This window comes from Pseudophryne corroboree, unplaced genomic scaffold (genome assembly GCF_028390025.1).
Source record: "Pseudophryne corroboree isolate aPseCor3 unplaced genomic scaffold, aPseCor3.hap2 scaffold_1094, whole genome shotgun sequence".
Classification (NCBI taxonomy): Eukaryota; Metazoa; Chordata; class Amphibia; order Anura; family Myobatrachidae; genus Pseudophryne; species Pseudophryne corroboree.
Window position 1 is genome coordinate 60,458 of NW_026967720.1, and position 17,196 is coordinate 77,653.

At 42.1% G+C, this 17,196-nt stretch overlaps 4 non-coding genes and 1 pseudogene across 4 annotated transcripts; all 5 read right to left on the reverse strand.

Moving 5' to 3' along the window:
• Positions 1-649: 649 nt before the first annotated feature.
• On the reverse strand, positions 650-784 carry LOC134989041 (U1 spliceosomal RNA; annotated as a pseudogene).
• A 152-nt stretch (positions 785-936) lies between these two features.
• Positions 937-1,100, reverse strand: LOC134989062 (U1 spliceosomal RNA). Its single transcript, XR_010194389.1, has one exon. It is a non-coding gene; the product is annotated as a U1 spliceosomal RNA (small nuclear RNA).
• A 6,732-nt stretch (positions 1,101-7,832) lies between these two features.
• Positions 7,833-7,996, reverse strand: LOC134989057 (U1 spliceosomal RNA). Its single transcript, XR_010194384.1, has one exon. It is a non-coding gene; the product is annotated as a U1 spliceosomal RNA (small nuclear RNA).
• Positions 7,997-8,651: 655 nt separating this feature from the next.
• LOC134989081 (U1 spliceosomal RNA) lies at positions 8,652-8,814 on the reverse strand. Its single transcript, XR_010194406.1, has one exon. It is a non-coding gene; the product is annotated as a U1 spliceosomal RNA (small nuclear RNA).
• A 152-nt stretch (positions 8,815-8,966) lies between these two features.
• LOC134989063 (U1 spliceosomal RNA) lies at positions 8,967-9,130 on the reverse strand. Its single transcript, XR_010194390.1, has one exon. It is a non-coding gene; the product is annotated as a U1 spliceosomal RNA (small nuclear RNA).
• Between the last annotated feature and the right edge of the window lie 8,066 nt (positions 9,131-17,196).

The following is a 17,196-nucleotide window of genomic DNA, read 5'->3' on the forward strand; positions in this document are numbered from 1 at the left end:
AAGGAGATTCAACTGAGGCAGCACAAAGGAACTCTCATCTGGGGACAACAACTGCCGGGAGAACACATATTTTCAGATGAACATGGGAGGGCAGAAGGCTGCCTAATACTGAAGCACCCCCAAACAACAAACCAAATGCAACAACTAGTTCAAGCATTCCAGGGGGAAGGTCTGCAGAAGACGGATTTGCATACAGTGATGTCATCCAAGCAGTGGGCCAAAGTTGGCTGGAACCCTCATCTGCATATGAAAAGAGAAAAGGGGTATGCAGGGCAGGGCGGCCTTTTGCGGCGATTGGATGACCCTTAGTTCGCATTAAACACCCCCACCCTCCTTCGGTGTGGGGCTCATGTTGGCCATGCCCCAGCCCCTGAAGCATTCAAGCTGATTTCTTTCAGCAGCTTGGCACTGTAACAGCTCCAGAGCTGCTCTGTAAGGCAAGTAAAAGGGTGTGGGCCCTGCAGCACTACCTGTAGTTTGCATTGTGCATCGGAAGGCACAAAGTAAGCAGACAGGAGGAGAAGTCAGGATAGTGCACAAGGGTGTAGAAGGGAGGGGCTCAAGAAAAAAGAAGTGGAAACAGACAGCAAACTAGGCTGGAGAGAGACCTGAGACAAAGAGATCTGAATTATATGAGAGCCGACTAGGGGAAACACAAATTATGCAGTCAAGTTTCCCACATTTGGGGAAATCGCAGGGGCAGCACACCCAGAGTGCAATGGGTGAGCCTTGCCCTGGGAGAAGCAACTTCATGATCATAGTATCTAACCTGGCAGGTAAGTAGGAGTTGGGCTAGAGCTGGGGAGGGTCGCTGCTCGGGCACCCCCCTGTCAAGTGAAGGAGATCCAACTGAGGCAGCACAAGGGAACTCTTGAAAGAAGAACAAGGCTAGAGGAAGATCTGAGACAAAGAAATCTGACTTTTACCAGAGCTGACCAGAGGAAAGCACAAACACAGTCCCCCACTACCACAAATAATGCAGTTGAGTTTCCCACATTTGGGGAAATCACAGAGGTCAGCATACCCAGAATGCAATGAATGAACCTAACCCTGGGAGAACAATCTTCATGACCATGTTATCTCCTATGCAAAATAAGTATGATTTGGGATAGGGCTGGGGAGGGCCGCTGCTCAGGCACATCTCTGTCAAGTAAAGGAGATTCAACTGAGGCAGCACAAGGGAACTCTCATCTGGGGACAACAACTGCAGGGAGAACACATATTTTCAGATGAACATGGGAGGGCAGAAGGCTGCCTAATACTGAAGCACCCCCAAACAACAAACCAAATGCAACAACTAGTGCAAGCATTCCTGGGGGAAGGCCTGCCGCAGATGGATTTGCATATGGTGATGTCATCCAAGCAGTGGGTCAAAGTTGGCTTCAACCCTCGTCTGCATATGAAAAGAGAAAAGGGGCATGCAGGGCATGGCGGCCTTTTGCGGCGCTTGGCTGACCCCTAGTTTGCATTAAACACCTCCACCCTCCGTCGGTGTGGGGCTCTTGTTGGCTATGCCCCAGCACCTGAAGCATTCAAGCTGATTTCTTGCTGCAGCTGGGCACTGTAACAGCTCCAGAGCTGCTCTGTAAGGCAAGGTAAAAGGGTGTGGGCCCTGCAGCACTACCTGTAGTTTGCATTGTGCGTTGGAAGGCACAAAGTAAGCAGACAGGAGAAGTCAGGAGAGTGCACAAGGGCATAGAAGGCAGCGGCTCAAGAAAAGAGAAGTGGAAACAGACAGCAAACTAGGCTGGAGAGAGACCTGAGACAAAGAGATCTGAATTACACCAGGTCCGTCATTATATTATATATACCTACAGTAGTTATATATATTTTTTTTTATATCATTAATTATCATCTCTATACTAGCAGACGCAGTACGGTAGTCCACGGCTGTGGCTATCTCTGTGTCGTCAGTGCTCATCCATAATTGTATACCTACCTACCTGTGGTGGAAGTTTTTTTCTATCTTCTTCATACTAGTAGTTTAGCAGTCTGCTGACAGTGTCCACCAGGTCCGTCATTATATTATATATACCTACAGTAGTTATATATATTTTTTTTTTATATCATTAATTATCATCTCTATACTAGCAGACGCAGTACGGTAGTCCACGGCTGTAGCTACCTCTGTGTCGTCAGTCACTCGTCATCCATAAGTATACTAGTATCCATCCATCTCCATTGTTTACCTGAGGTGCCTTTTAGTTGTGCCTATTAAAATATGGAGAACAAAAATGTTGAGGTTCCAAAAATAGGGAAAGATCAAGATCCACTTCCACCTCGTGCTGAAGCTGCTGCCACTAGTCATGGCCGAGACGATGAAATTCCATCAACGTCGTCTGCCAAGGCCGATGCCCAATGTCATAGTACAGAGCATGTAAAATCCAAAACACAAAAGATTAGTAAAAAAAGGACTCAAAAATCTAAATAAAAATCGTCGGAGGAGAAGCGTAAACTTGCCAATATGCCATTTACCACACGGAGTGGCAAGGAACGGCTGAGGCCCTGGCCTATGTTCATGGCTAGTGGTTCAGCTTCACATGAGGATGGAAGCACTCAGCCTCTCGCTAGAAAAATGAAAAGACTTAAGCTGGCAAAAGCACAGCAAAGAACTGTGCGTTCTTCAAAATCACAAATCCACAAGGAGAGTCCAATTGTGTCGGTTGCGATGCCTGACCTTCCCAACACTGGACGTGAAGAGCATGCACCTTCCACCATTTGCACGCCCCCTGCAAGTGCTGGAAGGAGCACCCGCAGTCCAGTTCCTGATAGTCAGATTGAAGATGTCAGTGTTGAAGTACACCAGGATGAGGAGGATATGGGTGTTGCTGGCGCTGGGGAGGAAATTGACAAGGAGGATTCTGATGGTGAGGTGGTTGGTTTAAGTCAGGCACCCGGCGAGACACCTGTTGTCCGTGGGAGGAATATGGCCATTGACATGCCTGGTGAAAATACCAAAAAAATCAGCTCTTCGGTGTGGAAGTATTTCAACAGAAATGCGGACAACAGGTGTCAAGCCGTGTGTTGCCTTTGTCAAGCTGTAATAAGTAGGGGTAAGGACGTTAACCACCTCGGAACATCCTCCCTTATACGTCACCTGCAGCGCATTCATCATAAGTCAGTGACAAGTTCAAAAACTTTGGGCGACAGCGGAAGCAGTCCACTGACCAGTAAATCCCTTCCTCTTGTAACCAAGCTCACGCAAACCACCCCACCAACTCCCTCAGTGTCAATTTCCTCCTTCCCCAGGAATGCCAATAGTCCTGCAGGCCATGTCACTGACAATTCTGACGAGTTCTCTCCTGCCTGGGATTCCTCCGATGCATCCTTGAGTGTAACGCCTACTGCTGCTGGCGCTGCTGTTGTTGCTGCTGGGAGTCGATGGTCATCCCAGAGGGGAAGTCGTAAGACCACTTTTACTACTTCCACCAAGCAATTGACTGTCCAACAGTCTTTTGCAAGGAAGATGAAATATCACAGCAGTCATCCTGCTGCAAAGCGGATAACTGAGGCCTTGGCATCCTGGGCAGTGAGAAACGTGGTTCCGGTATCCATCATTACTTCAGAGCCAACTATAGACTTGATTGAGGTACTGTGTCCCCGGTACCAAATACCATCTAGGTTCCATTTCTCTAGGCAGGCGATACCGAAAATGTACACAGACCTCAGAAAAAGACTCACCAGTGTCCTAAAAAATGCAGTTGTACCCAATGTCCACTTAACCACGGACATGTGGACAAGTGGAGCAGGGCAGACTCAGGACTATATGACTGTGACAGCCCACTGGGTAGATGTATTGACTCCCGCCGCAAGAACAGCAGCGGCGGCACCAGTAGCAGCATCTCGCAAACGCCAACTCTTTCCTAGGCAGGCTACGCTTTGTATCACCGCTTTCCAGAATACGCACACAGCTGAAAACCTCTTACGGCAACTAAGGAAGATCATCACAGAATGGCTTACCCCAATTGGACTCTCCTGTGGATTTGTGGCATCGGACAACGCCAGCAATATTGTGCGTGCATTATATCTGGGCAAATTCCAGCACGTCCCATGTTTTGCACATACCTTGAATTTGGTGGTGCAGAATTATTTAAAAAACGACAGGGGCGTGCAAGAGATGCTGTCGGTGGCCACAAGAATTGCGGGACACTTTCGGCGTACAGGCACCACGTACAGAAGACTGGAGCAACACCAAAAACGCCTGAACCTGCCCTGCCATCATCTGAAGCAAGAAGTGGTAACGAAGTGGAATTCAACCCTCTATATGCTTCAGAGGATGGAGGAGCAGCAAAAGGCCTTTCAAGCCTATACATCTGACCACGATATAGGAGGTGGAATGCACCTGTCTCAAGCGCAGTGGAGAATGATTTCAACGTTGTGCAAGGTTCTGCAACCTTTTGAACTTGCCACACGTGAAGTCAGTTCAGACACTGCCAGCCTGAGTCAGGTCATTCCCGTCATCAGGCTTTTGCAGAAGAAGCTGGAGACATTGAAGGAGGAGCTAAGACAGAGCGATTCCGCTAGGCATGTGGGACTTGTGGATGGAGCCCTTCATTCGCTTAACCAGGATTCACGGGTGGTCAATCTGTTGAAATCAGAGCACTACATTTTGGCCACCGTGCTCGATCCTAGATTTAAAACCTACGTTGTATCTCTCTTTCCGGCAGACACAAGTCTGCAGGGGTTCAAAGACCTGCTGGTGAGAAAATTATCAAGTCAAGCGGAACTTGATCGGTCAACAGCTCCTCCTTCACATTCTCCCGCAATTGGGGGTGCGAGGAAAAGGCTCAGAATTCCGAGCCCACCCGCTGGCGGTGATGCAGGGCAGTCTGGAGCGACTGCTGATGCTGACATCTGGTCCGGACTGAAGGACCTGCCAACGATTACGGACATGTCGTCTACTGTCACTGCATATGATTCTCTCACCATTGAAAGAATGGTGGAGGATTATATGAGTGACCGCATCCAAGTAGGCACGTCAGACAGTCCGTACGTATACTGGCAGGAAAAAGAGGCAATTTGGAGGCCCTTGCACAAACTGGCTTTATTCTACCTAAGTTGCCCTCCCACAAGTGTGTACTCCGAAAGAGTGTTTAGTGCCGCCGCTCACCTTGTCAGCAATCGGCGTACGAGGTTACTTCCAGAAAATGTGGAGAAGATGATGTTCATTAAAATGAATTATAATCAATTTCTCCGTGGAGACATTGACCAGCAGCAATTGCCTCCACAAAGTATACAGGGAGCTGAGATGGTGGATTCCAGTGGGGACGAATTGATAATCTGTGAGGAGGGGGATGTACACGGTGATGAATCGGAGGATGATGAGGTGGACATCTTGCCTCTATAGAGCCAGTTTGTGCAAGGAGAGATTAATTGCTTCTTTTTTGGTGGGGGTCCAAACCAACCCGTCATTTCAGTCACAGTCGTGTGGCAGACCCTGTCACTGAAATGATGGGTTGGTTAAAGTGTGCATGTCCTGTTTATACAACATAAGGGTGGGTGGGAGGGCCCAAGGCAATTCCACCTTGCACCTCTTTTTTCTTTTATTTTTCTTTGCGTCATGTGCTGTTTGGGGAGTGTTTTTTGGAAGGGCCATCCTGCGTGACACTGCAGTGCCACTCCTAGATGGGCCAGGTGTTTGTGTCGGCCACTTGGGTCGCTGAGCTTAGTCACACAGCTACCTCATTGCGCCTCTTTTTTTCTTTGCGTCATGTGCTGTTTGGGGAGTGTTTTTTGGAAGGGCCATCCTGCGTGACACTGCAGTGACACTCCTAGATGGGCCAGGTGTTTGTGTCGTCCACTTGGGTCGCTGAGCTTAGTCACACAGCTACCTCATTGCGCCTCTTTTTTTCTTTGCGTCATGTGCTGTTTGGGGAGTGTTTTTTGGAAGGGCCATCCTGCGTGACACTGCAGTGCCACTCCTAGATGGGCCAGGTGTTTGTGTCGGCCACTTGGGTCGCTGAGCTTAGTCACACAGCTACCTCATTGCGCCTCTTTTTTTCTTTGCGTCATGTGCTGTTTGGGGAGTGTTTTTTGGAAGGGCCATCATGCGTGACACTGCAGTGCCACTCCTAGATGGGCCAGGTGTTTGTGTCGGCCACTTGGGTCACTGAGCTTAGTCATCCAGCGACCTCGGTGCAAATTTTAGGACTAAAAATAATATTGTGAGGTGTGAGGTGTTAAGAATAGACTGAAAATGAGTGGAAATTATGGTTATTGAGGTTAATAATACTTTGGGATCAAAATGACTCCCAAATTCTATGATTTAAGCTGTTTTTTAGGGTTTTTTGAAAAAAACACCCGAATCCAAAACACACCCGAATCCGACAAAAAAAATTCGGTGAGGTTTAGCCAAAACGCGTTCGAACCCAAAACACGGCCGCGGAACCGAACCCAAAACCAAAACACAAAACCCGAAAAATTTCCGGTGCACATCTCTAGTGGCCATGCCATGTCACTGTGCAGGAGCCAGCACCGCTCACACACTAGTCCCCGGTGCAGCCCCCAACCCCCGGGACACCCGGAGCAACAAAATGTAGATTCAGGCCACCAGGCCACGCCCCTACCTATGAAACCATGCCTCCTTTTTACCATTGCGCTGCTTATCTGCGCGCACTGCATTACAATCTCCCTCGCCACCTCTCTGGGTGTCACCAGTGATAGTGACACCTCTGCCATGCTTGTAGCAGCTGGTCCTAAGATCTACGCCTCAAGCCCTGAGTGTTTGCCCTTGTGACTTGTTGATCATCATAGCAAAGCAGATGCTTACAGAAAACTGCAGGGGCTTAGATTGAAAATAAAAAAAATTGATGGGTATAAGGTAGAGAGGAGCGGGTTCGGTTCTCCGAGAACCGAATTCCCCACGAACTCCACGTGGTTTACACTGGTACGAGCCAGGCTCGGTTGTTCCCGCCTGACTCGGAAAACCTGAACAAGGGAAAATGTCATCATCCCGCTGTCGGATTCTCGCAAGATTCGGATTCCATATAAAGAGCTGCGCGTTGCCGCCATTTTTACTCGTGCATTGAAGAGAGAGCGGAGAGGACGTGGCTATGTTCTCTCAGTGGAAATCTCAATATCAGTGCTCAGTATCAGTGGATACTTATTGCTGCTCAGTAATACTAGTAGTGTGTCTCTCCTGCTCAGTGTCAGTTCTCAGTAGTATCCTCATCAGTGCTCAGTATCACTGCTCATTGTCTTGTGCTGCATTGTTGTGCTCAGCATACTACAGTACATTACTAATAGTCCAGTGCTGCATCTTGCTGCTCAGTGTCAGTTCTAGTATCCTCATCAGTGCTCACTATCACTGCTCATTGCATTGTGGTGTTCTGTATACTACAGTAACATAGTAATATAGTAACATATAGTAACATAGTTTTTGAGGTTGAATAGAGGCAAATTGCCCATCGTGTTCAACCTGTTTTAAGTTGTGATGATTCTACATACTTGCTGAATAATGTTTTATGACTAGTTAGCTACTACAACTCATGTTACCCCCGGATTAACCATGTTGATATTTTAAGTATTATAACCTTGGATAGCTTTTTCATTCAGAAATGTATCCATTCCTTTTTTAAATCCAATTACAGAGTCCGCCATTACCACCTTCCCTGGCAGGGAATTCCACATCCTGATTGCCCTAACAGTGAAGATCATAGTATCTCTCCTGGCAGGTAAGTAGGAGTTGGGCCAGAGCTGTGGAGGATTGCTGCTCGGGCACCCCCTGTCAAGTGAAGGAGATCCAACTGAGGCAGCACAAGGGAACTCTCGAAAGAAGAACAAGGCTAGAGGAAGATCTGAGACAAAGAAATCTGACTTTTACCAGAGCTGACCAGAGGAAAGCACAAACACAGTCCCCCACTACCACAAATAATGCAGTCGAGTTTCCCACATTTGGGGAAATCACAGGGGTCAGCATACCCAGAATGCAATGAATGAACCTCACCCTGGGAGAACAATCTTCATGACCATGGTATCGCCTATGCAAAATAAGTATGATTTGGGATAGGGCTGGGGAGGGCCGCTGCTCAGGCACATCTCTGTCAAGTAAAGGAGATTCAACTGAGGCAGCACAAGGGAACTCTCATCTGGAGACAACAACTGCAGGGAGAACACATATTTTCAGATGAACATGGGAGGGCAGAAGGCTGCCTAATACTGAAGCACCCCCAAACAACAAACCAAATGCAACAACTAGTACAAGCATTCCTGGGGGAAGTTCTGCAGAAGATGGATTTGCATACGGTGATGTCATCCAAGCAGTGGGCCAAAGTTGGCTGGAACCCTCATCTGCATATGAAAAGAGAAAAGGGGTATGCAGGGCATGGCGGCCTTTTGCGGCGCTTGGATGACCCTTAGTTCACATTAAACACCCCCACCCTCCTTCGGTGTGGGGCTCATGTTGACAATGCCCCAGCCCCTGAAGCATTCAAGCTGATTTCTTACAGCAGCTTGGCACTGTAACAGCTCCAGAGCTGCTCTGTAAGGCAAGTAAAAGGGTGTGTAGTTTGCATTGTGCATTGGAAGGCACAAAGTAAGCAGACAGGAGGAGAAGTCAGGATAGTGCACAAGGGTATAAAAGGGAGGGGCTCAAGAAAAAAGAAGTGGAAACAGACAGCAAACTAGGCTGGAGAGAGACCTGAGACAAAGAGATCTGAATTATACGAGAGCCGACCAGGGGAAACACAAATTATGCAGTCAAGTTTCCCACATTTGGGGAAATCGCAGGGGCAGCACACCCAGAGTGCAATGGGTGAGCCTTGCCCTGGGAGAAGCACCTTCATGATCATAGTATCTCACCTGGCAGGTAAGTAGGAGTTGGGCTTGAGCTGGGGAGGGTCGCTGCTCGGGCACCCCCCTGTCAAGTGAAGGAGATCCAACTGAGGCAGCACAAGGGAACTCTCGAAAGAAGAACAAGGCTAGAGGAAGATCTGAAACAAAGAAATCTGACTTTTACCAGAGCTGACCAGAGGAAAACACAAACACAGTCCCCCACTACCACAAATAATGCAGTCGAGTTACCCACATTTGGGGAAATCACAGGGGTCAGCATACCCAGAATGCAATGAATGAACCTCACCCTGGGAGAATAATCTTCATGACCATGGTATCTCCTATGCAAAATAAGTATGATTTGGGATAGGGCTGGGGAGGGCCGCTGCTCAGGCACATCTCTGTCAAGTAAAGGAGATTCAACTGAGGCAGCACAAGGGAACTCCAGCATCCTCTACAGACTAAGAGAAAAGGATTTACCGGTAGGTATTAAAATCCTATTTTCTCATACGACCTAGAGGATGCTGGGGTCACATTAAGAACCATGGGGTTATACCAAAGCTCTTGAACGGGTGGAAGAGTGCGTACGACTCTGCAGCACCGAATGACCCAACTTGAGGTTATCATCGGCAAGGATGCAGTGGCGTTAATGTTTCCTGGTGTCAACCTGTATTATTTCAGTAGATATTGAAATGAGGATGCATCTTGCTGCCTTTCCAATGAAGCAAGTTTAATTTAGTAATAGGTGAAAAACCATCCCTACAAAGATGTTAATCAGATACTTGGCTTTGTGGACACTTTTCAGAGAACAAATTTGTTAGCATAAAAATAAAGCCAGAAAATGAAGAGCTGTTTAATCACTCAATTGGATTTTTTTGCCAGCATATTTCTTTTTCTCTGCAAACCACTGCTAAATTGTGCTTCCTAGCTGTTTTTATAAAATCACTGAATCAAATCTAACTCTGATTACATCAGAGAAGGCCAGGTACCCTACACCATAACAGGGGTTTTTGAAATTTTGACTTGTCTACTTAAAGATCACCAAAATCTGATAACAAGGTCAATTACATCCCTGGGTGGGATTGAACCACCAACCCTTTGGTTAATAACCAATCACACTAACCAATTGCGCCACAGAGACACTTTGCAAAAGTCCATACTGACAAAGGCTAATAAGCATTCATCTAGAACGTTTCCTAGAAAAACTTTAAAAAGTCAATAATCTGGAGAGTTTTTGTAAGATGTTTCTTCCATCAACCAACGAAGAAACACATTGTTACTTTCCCATGATGAGTGAGTGCTTCAAGATCTCTTGCACTTACATGTGCAGCAGAGTACTGTAATGAAAGCATGCTGGGTTCATAACCCAGAGGTAGGCAGATTGAAACTATCCTCTGCTATATGCATTTTTTTTTTGTTAATTAAAGTAATCCAAAACTGGGATTGATATTTTTTCTCTTTTATTTTTACTTAAAGTACAATAACTTTTACCATTTTAATATGTTTTAATAGTATATTGACAGTATTGTTTTCTTTCAAAAATCCACTTAATTTTCTTTACCCGATTATTAAAATGGTAATTGACAAAAACAAACTACATTGTCACCAGAAGAGCAATACAAAATGTACAAGTGATATATTAAAATCATCTTTCCAGCTTGAATTTCAATGATGCATTGGGGCAACGATTTTGTGAGAAACATCTTCACCCTTAAATAAAGATTTTCTTAATTCCTTACCTGTGTGCTAATTAGATATCACCTTGTTTTCACATTAAACAGACTTCCACATGAGAAAGCAGCAAGGATGCAGTGGCGTTAATGTTTCCTGGTGTCAACCTGTATTATTTCAGTAGATATTGAAATGAGGATGCATCTTGCTGCCTTTCCAATGAAGCAAGTTTAATTTAGTAATAGGTGAAAAACCATCCCTACAAAGATGTTAATCCGATACTTGGCTTTGTGGACACTTTTCAGAGAACAAATTTGTTAGCATAAAAATAAAGCCAGAAAATGAAGAGCTGTTTAATCACTCAATTGGATTTTTCTGCCAGCATATTTCATTTTCTCTGCAACCCACTGCTAAATTGTGCTTCCTAGCTGTTTTTTGATAAAATCACTTAATCAAATCTAACTCTGATTACATCAGAGTAGGCCAGGTACCCTACACCATAACAGGGGGTTTGAAATTTTGACTTGTCTACTTAAAGATCACCAAAATCTGATGACAAGGTCAATAACATCCCTGGGTGGGATTGAACCACCAACCCTTTGGTTAATAACCAAACACACTAACCGATTGCACCACAGAGACACTTTGCAAAAGTACATACTGACAAAGGCTAATAAGCATTCATCTAGAACGTTTCCTAGAAAACTTTAAAAAGTCAATAATCTGGAGAGATTTTGTAAGATGTTTCTTCCATCAACCAATGAAGAAACGCATTGGTACTTTCCCATGATGAGTGAGTGCTTCAGGATCTCTTGCACTTACATGTGCAGCAGAGTACTGCAATGGAAGCATGCTGGGCCCATAACCCAGAGGTAGGCAGATTGAAACTATCCTCTGCTATATGCATTTTTTTTTTGTTAATTAAAGTAATCCAAAACTGGGATTGATATTTTTGCTCTTTTATTTTTACTTAAAGTACAATAACTTTTACCATTTTAATTTGTTTTAATAGTATATTGACAGTATTGTTTTCTTTCAAAAATCCACTTAATTTTCTTTACCCTATTATTAAAATGGTAATTGACAAAAACAAACTACATTGTCACCAGAAGAGCAATACAAAATGTACAAGTGATATATTAAAATCATCTTTCCAGCTTGAATTTCAATGATGCATTGGGGCAACGATTTTGTGAGAAACATCTTCACCCTTAAATAAAGATTTTCTTAATTCCTTACCTGTGTGCTAATTAGATATCACCTTGTTTTCACATTAAACAGACTTCCACATGAGAAAGCAGCAAGGATGCAGTGGCGTTAATGTTTCCTGGTGTCAACCTGTATTATTTCAGTAGATATTGAAATGAGGATGCATCTTGCTGCCTTTCCAATGAAGCAAGTTTAATTTAGTAATAGGTGAAAAACCATCCCTACAAAGATGTTAATCCGATACTTGGCTTTGTGGACACTTTTCAGAGAACAAATTTGTTAGCATAAAAATAAAGCCAGAAAATGAAGAGCTGTTTAATCACTCAATTGGATTTTTCTGCCAGCATATTTCATTTTCTCTGCAACCCACTGCTAAATTGTGCTTCCTAGCTGTTTTTTTATAAAATCACTTAATCAAATCTAACTCTGATTACATCAGAGTAGGCCAGGTACCCTACACCATAAGAGGGGGTTTGAAATTTTGACTTGTCTACTTAAAGATCACCAAAATCTGATGACAAGGTCAATAACATCCCTGGGTGGGATTGAACCACCAACCCTTTGGTTAATAACCAAACACACTAACCGATTGCACCACAGAGACACTTTGCAAAAGTACATACTGACAAAGGCTAATAAGCATTCATCTAGAACGTTTCCTAGAAAACTTTAAAAAGTCAATAATCTGGAGAGATTTTGTAAGATGTTTCTTCCATCAACCAATGAAGAAACGCATTGGTACTTTCCCATGATGAGTGAGTGCTTCAGGATCTCTTGCACTTACATGTGCAGCAGAGTACTGCAATGGAAGCATGCTGGGCCCATAACCCAGAGGTAGGCAGATTGAAACTATCCTCTGCTATATGCATTTTTTTTTGTTAATTAAAGTAATCCAAAACTGGGATTGATATTTTTGCTCTTTTATTTTTACTTAAAGTACAATAACTTTTACCATTTTAATTTGTTTTAATAGTATATTGACAGTATTGTTTTCTTTCAAAAATCCACTTAATTTTCTTTACCCTATTATTAAAATGGTAATTGACAAAAACAAACTACATTGTCACCAGAAGAGCAATACAAAATGTACAAGTGATATATTAAAATCATCTTTCCAGCTTGAATTTCAATGATGCATTGGGGCAACGATTTTGTGAGAAACATCTTCACCCTTAAATAAAGATTTTCTTAATTCCTTACCTGTGTGCTAATTAGATATCACCTTGTTTTCACATTAAACAGACTTCCACATGAGAAAGCAGCAAGGATGCAGTGGCGTTAATGTTTCCTGGTGTCAACCTGTATTATTTCAGTAGATATTGAAATGAGGATGCATCTTGCTGCCTTTCCAATGAAGCAAGTTTAATTTAGTAATAGGTGAAAAACCATCCCTACAAAGATGTTAATCAGATACTTGGCTTTGTGGACACTTTTCAGAGAACAAATTTGTTAGCATAAAAATAAAGCCAGAAAATGAAGAGCTGTTTAATCACTCAATTGGATTTTTTTGCCAGCATATTTCTTTTTCTCTGCAAACCACTGCTAAATTGTGCTTCCTAGCTGTTTTTATAAAATCACTGAATCAAATCTAACTCTGATTACATCAGAGAAGGCCAGGTACCCTACACCATAACAGGGGTTTTTGAAATTTTGACTTGTCTACTTAAAGATCACCAAAATCTGATAACAAGGTCAATTACGTCCCTGGGTGGGATTGAACCACCAACCTTTTGGTTAATAGCCGTACACACTAACTGATTGCGCCACAGCGACACTTTGCAAAAGTACATACTGACAAAGGCTAATAAGCATTCATCTAGAACGTTTCCTAGAAAAACTTTAAATAGTCAATAATCTGGAGAGTTTTTGTAAGATGTTTCTTCCATCAACCAATGAAGAAACACATTGGTACTTTCCCATGATGAGTGAGTGCTTCAGGATCTCTTGCAATTACATGTGCAGCAGAGTACTGTAATGGAAGCTCGCTGGGTCCATAACCCAGAGGTAGGCAGATTGAAACTATCCTCTGCTATATGCATTTTTTTTTGTTAATTAAAGTAAACCAAAACTGGGATTGATATTTTTTCTCTATTTTTTTTTTTACTTAAAGTACAATAACTTTTTCCATTTTAATTTGTTTTAATAGTATATTAACAGTATTGTTTTCTTTCAAAAATCCACTTAATTTTCTTTACCCGATTATTAAAATGGTAATTGACAAAAACAAACTACATTGTCACCAGAAGAGCAATACAAAATGTACAAGTGATATATTAAAATCATCTTTCCAGCTTGGATTTCAATGATGCATTGGGGCAACGATTTTGTGAGAAACATCTTCACCCTTAAATAAAGATTTTCTTAATTCCTTACCTGTGTGCTAATTAGATATCACCTTGTTTTCACATTAAACAGACTTCCACATGAGAAAACAGCAAAGATGCAGTGGCGTTAATGTTTCATGGTGTCAACCTGTATTATTTCCGTAGATATTGAAATGAGGATGCATCTTGCTGCCTTTCCAATGAAGCAAGTTTAATTTAGTAATAGGTGAAAAACCATCCCTACAAAGATGTTAATCAGATACTTGGCTTTGTGGACACTTTTCAGAGAACAAATTTGTTATCATAAAAATAAAGCCAGAAAATGAAGAGCTGTTTAATCACTCAATTGTATTTTTCTGCCAGCATTTTTCTTTTTCTCTGCAACCCACTGCTAAATTGTGCTTCCTAGCTGTTTTTTTATAAAATCACTTAATCAAATCTAACTCTGATTACATCAGAGAAGGCCAGGTACCCTACACCATAAGAGGGGGTTTGCAATTTTGACTTGTCTACTTAAATATCACCAAAATCTGATCACAAGGTCAATTACGTCCCTGGGTGGGATTGAACCACCAACCTTTTGATTAACAGCTGAACACACTAACCGATTGCGCCACAGAGACACTTTGCAAAAAGAATATACTGACAAAGACTAATAAGCATTCATCTAGAACGTTTCCTAGAAAAACTTTAAAAAGTCAATAATCTGGAGAGTTTTTGTAAGATGTTTCTTCCAGCAACCAATGAAGAAACACATTGGTACTTTCGCATGATGAGTGAGTGCTTCAGGATCTCTTGCACTTACATGTGCAGCAGAGTACTGCAATGGAAGCATGCTGGGCCCATAACCCAGAGGTAGGCAGATTGAAACTATCCTTTGCTATATGCATTTTTTTTTTGTTCATTAAAGTAATCCAAAACTGGGATTGATATTTTAGCTTTTATTTTTACTTAAAGTACAATAACTTTTACCATTTTAATTTGTTTTAATAGTATATTGACAGTATTGTTTTCTTTCAAAAATCCACTTAATTTTCTTTACCCTATTATTAAAATGATAATTGACAAAAACAAACTACATTGTCACCAGAAGAGCAATACAAAATGTACAAGTGATATATTAAAATCATCTTTCCAGCTTGAATTTCAATGATGCATTGGGGCAATGATTTTGTGAGAAACATCTTTACCCTTAAATAAAGATTTTCTTAATTCCTTACCTGTGTGCTAATTAGATATCACCTTGTTTTCACATTAAACAGACTTCCACATGAGAAAGCAGCAAGGATGCAGTGGCGTTAATGTTTCCTGGTGTCAACCTGTATTATTTCAGTAGATATTGAAATGAGGATGCATCTTGCTGCCTTTCCAATGAAGCAAGTTTAATTTAGTAATAGGTGAAAAACCATCCCTACAAATATGTTAATCAGATACTTGGCTTTGTGGACACTTTTCAGAGAACAAATTTGTTATCATAAAAATAAAGCCAGAAAATGAAGAGCTGTTTAATCACTCAATTGTATTTTTCTGCCAGCATTTTTCTTTTTCTCTGCAACCCACTGCTAAATTGTGCTTCCTAGCTGTTTTTTTATAAAATCACTTAATCAAATCTAACTCTGATTACATCAGAGAAGGCCAGGTACCCTACACCATAAGAGGGGGTTTGCAATTTTGACTTGTCTACTTAAATATCACCAAAATCTGATCACAAGGTCAATTACGTCCCTGGGTGGGATTGAACCACCAACCTTTTGATTAATAGCTGAACACACTAACCGATTGCGCCACAGAGACACTTTGCAAAAAGAATATACTGACAAAGACTAATAAGCATTCATCTAGAACGTTTCCTAGAAAAACTTTAAAAAGTCAATAATCTGGAGAGTTTTTGTAAGATGTTTCTTCCAGCAACCAATGAAGAAACACATTGGTACTTTCGCATGATGAGTGAGTGCTTCAGGATTGCTTGCACTTACATGTGCAGCAGAGTACTGCAATGGAAGCATGCTGGGCCCATAACCCAGAGGTAGGCAGATTGAAACTATCCTTTGCTATATGCATTTTTTTTTTGTTCATTAAAGTAATCCAAAACTGGGATTGATATTTTAGCTTTTATTTTTACTTAAAGTACAATAACTTTTACCATTTTAATTTGTTTTAATAGTATATTGACAGTATTGTTTTCTTTCAAAAATCCACTTAATTTTCTTTACCCTATTATTAAAATGGTAATTGACAAAAACAAACTACATTGTCACCAGAAGAGCAATACAAAATGTACAAGTGATATATTAAAATCATCTTTCCAGCTTGAATTTCAATGATGCATTGGGGCAATGATTTTGTGAGAAACATCTTTACCCTTAAATAAAGATTTTCTTAATTCCTTACCTGTGTGCTAATTAGATATCACCTTGTTTTCACATTAAACAGACTTCCACATGAGAAAGCAGCAAGGATGCAGTGGCGTTAATGTTTCCTGGTGTCAACCTGTATTATTTCAGTAGATATTGAAATGAGGATGCATCTTGCTGCCTTTCCAATGAAGCAAGTTTAATTTAGTAATAGGTGAAAAACCATCCCTACAAATATGTTAATCAGATACTTGGCTTTGTGGACACTTTTCAGAGAACAAATTAGTTAGCATAAAAATAAAGCCAGAAAATGAAGAGCTGTTTAATCACTCAATTGGATTTTTCTGCCAGCATATTTCTTTTTCTCTGCAACCCACTGCTAAATTGTGCTTCCTAGCTGTTTTTATAAAATCACTGAATCAAATCTAACTCTGATTACATCAGAGAAGGCCAGGTACCCTACACCATAACAGGGGGTTTGAAATTTTGACTTGTCTGCTTAAAGATCACCAAAATCTGATAACAAGGTCAATTAAGTCCCTGGGTGGGATTGAACCACCAACCTTTTGGTTAATAGCCTTACACACTAACTGATTGCGCCACAGCGACACTTTGCAAAAGTACTTACTGACAAAGGCTAATAAGCATTCATCTAGAACGATTCCTAGAAACATTTTAAAAAGTCAATAATGTGGAGAGTTTTTGTAAGATGTTTCTTCCATCAACCAATGAAGAAACACATTGGTACTTTCCCATGATGAGTGAGTGCTTCAGGATCTCTTGCACTTACATGTGCAGCAGAGTACTGTAATGGAAGCATGCTGGGCCCATAACCCAGAGGTAGGCAGATTGAAACTATCCTTTGC